The sequence below is a fragment of the Arachis hypogaea genome, chromosome 10 (genome assembly GCF_003086295.3).
Source record: "Arachis hypogaea cultivar Tifrunner chromosome 10, arahy.Tifrunner.gnm2.J5K5, whole genome shotgun sequence".
NCBI classification, from domain to species: domain Eukaryota; kingdom Viridiplantae; phylum Streptophyta; class Magnoliopsida; order Fabales; family Fabaceae; genus Arachis; species Arachis hypogaea.
Window position 1 is genome coordinate 22,811,558 of NC_092045.1, and position 5,868 is coordinate 22,817,425.

Genomic DNA, 5,868 nt, shown 5'->3' on the forward strand with positions numbered 1-5,868 from the left:
GTTAAATCCATAACTAGATAGACAACGGTTTTAAACTGTTGTAGTTTTATTATTCTTAAAACCAACGGTTTTAAAGCATTGCCAGTAGCATTTTTTGGAAACAGTTTTAATACTATTATCATTTTTTAGTTGTCTTTGACAACGGTTTTAGCACCACTGCCTTTTGTAACTTTTAACAACGGTTTTTTGTAATATATAATTCTTTATTTACAATAGTTTTCTCATGAATAAAAATAGTTCTAACTTTTTTTTAATTTAATGTCAATAAATAATCTAAACTATTTGAATCAAATTACTAAAGAAAACTAATTGAACATTTACCAACAAATTTGACTTATAAAAATTGTTATAAGATCTACAATCACAATATATCATCATTATAAAATAACATAATACTAGTCTAGGTCATAACTAATTTTACTTATATCATTATCATTTTTCAAAATACAAAAATACTATAGCCTAAGGGTGACAATTTCTTCATTTTTCTTCAACAAAGTTGGTGTGGTAACCCAGCTTGAGTGGACTCTCTTGGCTTTAATGGTAACTGCTCCACGTAAAGAACTAGAAAGAATCTTAAATCTGATCTTTATATGTATAAACATTTTTGGCAAATTAGAAAACCTGAATAATAAGCATTAAAAAGACAAACATAAAGTTATGTACCAACCTTGTCTGGCAAATTTAAAGACAGTATATACTTCATGCTATAAAAGTTCTGATTTGAACCCAATGAGCAAAGGCTAAGTTAGAAAAAACTCAATTATATTAGTTTCTTCCTTAATTATGAATTAAGAAAAAGAAAGAATGAAAAGGATGGGAGCAGAGATCATGTTCTTTGCTTGAGAAGCTAGAGTGCTTTGGTTGAAAGAACCTACCTACATGGAAGAATAAATCTCTTGGTTAAAATAAAAATGCATAAACTAAGAAGTTCCACACCAGGTGAGTTAATAACCCAAATGAAATTGAGGTTAATTCACGTGATCCATCAATAATAACTAATAATAATACAATCTCACTAAACTAATTAGTATAGCATAATAAGCAATAATAAGTATATAGCTATGCTCCTCACAGTAATTACAACGAACTGAACTAGTATAGCATAATAAGCTAAGAGAAAAGACGTAGTATTATATAGTTTCATTCGTTCAAGTATTTGTTAATAAGTATATAGCTATGCTCCTCAAAATCGACTTAACCCTGCAGTTTTGGAGTAACTTGCAAATATAAGCATCAATGCCAACTAAAAAATCACAAACAAAATGTAAGATTTGAAGATAATTTGATACCACAAAAAGATTTGTCAAATGTCAATACACAAACAATGCTCAAATATATCATGAAGACAAAATCATCCTTGCTGGTGGCTGACTAACAGGTTCTCCTCTGGCAGCCTTCACCAGCAGAGGATCTGAAGACAATCACCACAAAAATCATGAATTTCTCTTGCTTAAATGAGTATAATCAAGAAAATGAAAGAGTAATCAAGAGAAAGAAATGCTTATAAAAGTCTCCCAAATTTGAACAATATTACTCATTTCTATAAAACATACAAATGAATGTTAATTGTTAACAGAACTTTTTCCCCTCTTTTTCCATGCCTTCAATCAATCAAATTCAACAATCTCCATTAATTGATTCATCTCAATGACTCAAAAATATCTGAATTACCCTCTCTTAGAACCCTATAACAATTTGCACCACTATCTAAAGCAACAAATTTGTTAAAACTGAATGCTATTAGGAACCAGCAATGTCACCTTTATTATCACACAGATAAAGTAGCTACATTACCACTTCAAAAAATAAATGAACTGAGAGAAAAATAAAAAAGAAAAAGAAGCTAAATTGAACAAAATGAAGAGCATAATGAGAAGAAAGAAAAAACTGTGGTACCGGAAGAAGAGGCAGAGCAAGTGACGGAGAGGTGCAGTTTTGGGTTGAAAGGGAGTGAAAGTGTAGCGTTTAAGGCATTAGAATGTGGAAACAAAGAAGAAGATTTCCATCCAACAAAACCAGTGAAAGTGTTAATGGAAGTAGAAGCCAGTGTAGCGTTTAAGGCATTAGAATGTTTGTTTGCTCAACTAATAAATGACCTTTTTTCTCTATTTTATTCTTTTCCTTTTATTTTTATTTCTTTCTTTCTTTCCTACCCGGATTCCTTCAATATTGTACCACACAAATCACCTTGTCCTACTTGTAAAAGAAAAGAACAAATTGAGGTTGCAACTTGTACCTGAAAGGAGCTTTTGAAGAGTAGCACAAGCTTCCTTCCACGCTGGCCTTCCAAGGGATACAAACATATTTAGATTAGGCTGTTTCAATTACAACACAACATGGAAACCAATTATTGTCCTATGCAATGAATATGAAAGTAAAAGAACTAAACCACAATGTCAAGCTACTAATAATAATGAATAACTGACCTTTGCCAATGATCAGACCAAGCTGCCTCAAGGTAAGTGTATGGAAAGGTTCCAGTTTGGTGAAATTGAGTATGAGGACAATTGGAAGAAAAATAAGAATATTAAAAAGTCCAAGAAATCCAAGCAACCCCTTACTAACACAACACTGTCTTTCTCAAAACAAACACTAAATAATAAGTTAAGGGACTAAATCAAAAGTCATATTTGAGCCATGTTCCATTTCTTTGAAAGAAGCTTATTCATGTAGAAGCTTAACTATAACAGTAGGGTTCTACTTTGTTAACAAATTAATAGAAGCTTAACAATACAGTAGGACTTTTCATTATACAAATATTGAGTGTAGATGACAAATAAAATAATTTGGATCAAGAATGTTAGTATTGCAATGGTTAGGTTCCTTCTGCACTTCTAATCGGTAAAATTCTTCAAATCAAAATAGAAACCAAATCAATTAAACTCATAGAATAAGAGACATTTGAGTTACCTAAACAGAGGTTGAGCCACAATGAGGAGGCAGAGAACCAGTGACAGGGGATTCAGAAGCAGAGAACCAGTGACAGGGGGTTCAGAAGCAGCGATGTCTAAGGGGACGACGGCTGACAGCAGAAGCAGCAAAGCAGAAGCAGAAGCTTCGATGGCGGTAGCTCGCGGAGACAGGGACGCTCCTCCGCTACAGCGACGACAGTGCTGGAGCAGACTCCACGAACGGCGACGATGAGGGTTCCCTCCCTTCTCGCGTTCGGCCTCTCTCTCTCCTTTTGAACTCTGCGTGCCTCTCTCTCTCTCTTCCCATCGTGACCCGCGGCTCGATGGCAACATGGCAGCGGTGATGGGCTGAACGGTGGCGACATGATGAAGGCTCCCTCTCTTCCTCTCTGTCATAAAGTAGAGAGCTATGTGAAGACTTGTCTTGTGTGCCAACAAGATAAGATTGAAAACAAGACACCAAGCGGGTTGTTGGAACCTCTGCCTCCATCAGAGCGACCGTGGGAAAGTGTCTCTCTAGATTTCATTTCTGCCTTACCGAATTCTGAGGGGTTTGGATCTATTCTCGTGGTAGTGGATCGATTTTCGAAGTATGCTACCTTTATACCCGCCCCTACTGACTGCACTGCAGAGGAGGCAGCACGACTATTCTTCAAGAATGTGGTGAAATATTGGGGATTGCATAAGAGCATCATTGGGATCCATGACTATCGAGATCCACGCTTCACAGGACGACTATGGACAGAGCTATTCAAACTCCTTGGGTCGGAGCTTCATTTTTCAACAAGCTTCCATCCTCAAACCGATGGGCAGACTGAGAGAGTGAATGCCTTACTCGAGTGTTACTTGAGGCATTTTGTAAGTGCTAATCAGAAAGATTGGACAAAACTCCTCGACATTGCTCAGTTCTCATATAATTTGCAAAGGAGTGAGTCTACAGGGAAGATTCCGTTCGAGATTGTGACTGGACAACAACCACTTACACCTCACTCTCTTCCTTCCCCTTACTCAGGGAAGAGCCCTGGAGCTTATCATATGATTAAGTCTTGGGAAGAACAAGCAGATATCACTCGTTTTTACCTCGACAAAGTTGCAAAGAGGATGAAGAAATGGGCAGATAAGAAGAGGAGGCATGCAAGCAATCAAGTGGGAGACAAGGTAATGATCAAACTTCTTCCACAACAATTTAAAGCCTTTCGCAAGGTTCATAAAGGCTTAATCCGTAAATACGAAGGGCCATTTGAGATCATTGGACGTGTTGGGGAAGTTGCTTACAAAGTACAACTCCCTCCCTCTATGAAGATCCACCCGATCTTCCATGTGAGTATGCTTAAACCATATCACAAAGACCAAGATGAACCGAGTAGAGGTGATTCGAGTCATGCTCCGCCTGTGGTGATTAGATCCTTTGATAAAGAAATCGAAGAGATCTTAGCTAATCGCGTCGTGCGACAAGAGGAGTACCACCAAGTATCCAATACTTGATCAAGTGGAAAGGACTTCCGATAACTGAAGCTAGTTGGGAAACTCGTGAAGATCTGTGGCAATTCCAAGAACACCTAGAGCGCTATCATGAATAGAACGCGACGAGGACGTCTGCGCATTAGGTGGGGGAGAATGTCACGGTAAATTTTTAGAAGGTTAGATTTAACAGTGTTTGTATCATTTTCTGGAGTGTTTGAGAATACTCTAGATGGTTCTGGAACGTTCTAGAATGTCCTAGAAGTTTCTGGAATACCCTAGAAGGTTTTAGTAGAAGGTCATAGAATATTCTAGAAGAGTGTGGATTGATATAAAATTATGAAGAGTTGTATGGAACAATCTAGAAGTATTTAGAAAGTAGTGGTAGGATAGATATTTATAAAGAAGGTTCTAGATGATTAATCTAGACCATTGATTAGATTTAATCCTAACCATCCATTGAGGAGATGAATGGCTATAAATAGGAGGTAAGAGTTAGTGTGAGGGTGTGTGAATCATTTGTAACAAACATTTGAGCAATAAAGTGTTCTTTCCACTAGGCTTCATTTCTCTTGTGTTCTTTTGTGTTCTTAGCTTTCTTGCTAAGTATTGAGGGTTAGGCTGACTTGGTCTTAGCTCAAGAGGTTGAGTAAGTCTGAGTGTCGGCACGGTAGCGTTGGAGTGTGTCCAAGGCCGTGACATAGTAGAGGAAGAAAAATATCAAAGTTATGTGTTTTGTTCTATAAAGAGTTTTTCAAAAATTTGTTTAAAAGTAAAAAATATGTTAAATTTAAAAGTGAGAATCAAACAAAAAATAATATTTGTTATAAATTTATTTTAAATTTATTTTTTTTTAAATAATATTTGTTATTTATTTATAACAATAAGTTTTGAGTATTCTACTAATTTAATATTTATAAAGAATTATTTTTATATGTATCTTTTAATTTGTATAATTATTTAAATATTAAAAAATTGTTACTTAATAAAAAATTATTGTAATGGTTATAAAACTGTTCTTTAAAATAGTCAAAGAGAACAGTTTTATTTTATTGCAACACTATAAAAATCGTTGTCTAAAATCATCTAAGAGAACGGTTTTAAAGTGTAGCAACTTTGGCAACGGTTTTTAAGCGTATCTTTTGTATAATTATTTAAAAAACATTAAAGAACCGTTGCTTAAAACCAAATTCTAGTAACGGTTATAAAACCGTTCTTTAAAATAGTCAAAGAGAACGGTTTTATTTTGTTGTTATAAAATAATGAAAACTGAACTTCAACAGTAACACTGTAAAAAACCGTTGTCTAAATCCATCTAAGAGAACGGTTTTAAGACGTTGCAGATTTTGGCGTTGCTAAAACCCATATTTGTTGTAGTGAATCTATTCTATTTGCAAAATAATCAACTTCTAATTTTAGAAAATAGTTTAATTTTCCCAAATCCTTTAATGGAAGATTTTAGTTAAATTTCTAATTAACATGTCAATTTCTC

At 35.0% G+C, this 5,868-nt stretch overlaps 1 long non-coding RNA gene across 1 annotated transcript; it reads right to left on the bottom strand.

The window, feature by feature from the left end:
- Positions 1-378: 378 nt before the first annotated feature.
- Positions 379-2,970, bottom strand: LOC112715372 (uncharacterized). The gene is made up of 3 exons (XR_011866511.1): positions 2,240-2,970; positions 671-878; positions 379-547 (listed from the first exon to the last, which is right to left on the bottom strand). It is a non-coding gene; the product is annotated as an uncharacterized lncRNA (long non-coding RNA).
- Positions 2,971-5,868: the final 2,898 nt, after the last annotated feature.